The 2,217-nt window shown below is 45.9% G+C and overlaps 1 non-coding gene across 1 annotated transcript; it reads right to left on the bottom strand.

The window, feature by feature from the left end:
- Positions 1-476: 476 nt before the first annotated feature.
- Positions 477-549, bottom strand: trnar-ccu. The gene has a single exon. It is a non-coding gene; the product is annotated as a tRNA-Arg (tRNA).
- Between the last annotated feature and the right edge of the window lie 1,668 nt (positions 550-2,217).

Here is a 2,217-nt window from a genome sequence, read left to right as displayed (position 1 = left end):
AATATCTTAAAACGGTGACCCCTTGTGCCAGTCAATCCTGCCATGTGGAAAAGTCTCTGGCTATTGACTCTATCCATGCCTCTCATTACCTTGAATATCTCGATCAGGCCACTTGTTTTCCTCCTCTCCAGAGAGAAAAGTCCAAACTTAAATTAGATTAGATTAGATTCCCTACAGTGTGGAAACAGGCCCTTTGGACCAACAAGTCCACGCCTACCCTCCGAAGATTAACCCACACCCCCCACTGACTAATGCACCTAACAACTATGGACAATTTAGCATGGCCAATTCAACTGACCTGCACATCTTTGGAATGTGGGAGGAAACCAGAGCACCCGGAGGTAACCCACGCAGACACAGGGAGAATGTGCAAATTCCACACAGACAGTCACCCAAGGCTGGGATTGAACCTGGGACCCTGGCACTGTGAGACAGCAGTGCTAACCACTGAGCCACCGTGCCACCCAAACTGACCTCACCCCAGATGGGACTTGAACCCACAATCCCTGGCTTAGGAGGCCAGTGCCTTATCTATTAAGCCACTGGGGCTACATACTTAGTCAACCTCTCTTCGTAAGACAAGCCCTCCAGTCCAGGCAGCATCCTGGCAAACCTTTTTTGCACTCTCTCCAAAGTCTCTGCATCTTTCCTCTAATAGGGTGACCAGAACTGGACACAATATTCCAAGTGTGATCTCACGAGGGTCTTGTAGAGCTGTAGCAAAACTTCGTGGCTCTTAAACCCGATCCCCTTGTTAATGAAAGCCAAAACACCAAATGCTTTCGTAACAACCCTATCCAGTTAGGTGGCAACTTTGAGGGATCTATGCACTTGAACACCAAGACCCCTCTTTTCCTCCACACTGCCAAAAATCCTGTCTTTAATCCTATACTCAGCATTCAAATTCGACCTTCCAAAATACATCACTTCACATTTATACATTGAACTCCGATTGCCATTTCTCAGCCCAGCTTTGCATCCTGTCTATGTCATGCTGCAGCCTGCAGTAGCCCTCTATACTATCGACGGCACCTCCAACCTTTGTGTCATTGGCAAATTTACTAACCCACCCCTCAACTTCCTCATCCAAGTCATTTATAAAAACTACAAAGAGCAGAGGCCCAAGAACAGAGCCCTGTGGGAGACCACTCACCACTGACTTCCAGGCAGAATACTTTCCATCTACAACCACTCTCTGCCTTCTGTCAGCCAACCAATTCTGATTCCAGACAGGCAAACCTCCCTGTATCCCATACTTCTTGACGTTATGAATGAGCCTACCATGGGGAACCTTATCAAATGCCTTGCTGAAGTCCATATATACGACATCCACAGCTCAACCTTCATCGACCTGTCTCATCACCTCCTCAAAGAACTCAATAAGATTTGTGAGGCATGACCTGCCCCTCACAAAGCCATGCTGACTGCCTTTAATCACTCTATGCTTTTCCAAACAGTCATAAATCCTATCCCTCAGAATTCTTTCCAAAACCTTGCTGACCACAGATGCAGGACTGACTGGTCAGTAATTGCCAGGGATTTCCCTATTCCCCTTATTTAAAAGAGGAACAACATTCACCTCTGTCCAATCCTCCGATATGACTCCCTGGAGAATGAGGAAGCAAAGATCTTCGCCAGTGGCTTAGCAACCTCCTTTCTCGCTTCCCGGAGCAACCAAGGATAAATCAGGTCTGGCCCTGGGGAATTATCAATCCTAATGTTTGCCAAAATTTCCATAACGGTGGGGAGAATTGTAAATTCAATTAATTAAGGAATCTCACTTCTATCTTCTCAAATAAGAGAGAATCTGACCATTAACCCATGACATTCAAAAGCATTATCATCATTATCACCATCCAGTGTTCAGAAACTCAATGGACCAATCATGAATATTGTGGCTACAGGAGCAAAGTCAGAGGCTGGGAATTCTAAGCGAAGGACTTGGCTCCTGACAAAGTGTGTTCAGCATTTATAAGGCACAATCAGGAGTGTAACAGAATGCTCTTCATTGGCTTGGATGAATGAAGTTCCAACAACACTCAAGAAGCTCAATACCATCCCAGACAAAGCAGCTCCATTAAGCATCATCTCATCCTCCACCTTGTACACTCACTTCCTCCACCACTGGAAAACAGTGTGTGCCATCCACAAGGTGAACTGCAGAAACTCACTAAGTCTCCTCCAAATTTACCTTCCAAATGCATTACCTCTACCACC

Source organism: Chiloscyllium plagiosum, chromosome 27 (genome assembly GCF_004010195.1).
Source record: "Chiloscyllium plagiosum isolate BGI_BamShark_2017 chromosome 27, ASM401019v2, whole genome shotgun sequence".
In the NCBI taxonomy this organism is placed as follows: Eukaryota; Metazoa; Chordata; class Chondrichthyes; order Orectolobiformes; family Hemiscylliidae; genus Chiloscyllium; species Chiloscyllium plagiosum.
Note: the sequence above shows the minus strand (reverse complement) of the source record. Positions and strands in the feature narration are given on the sequence as shown.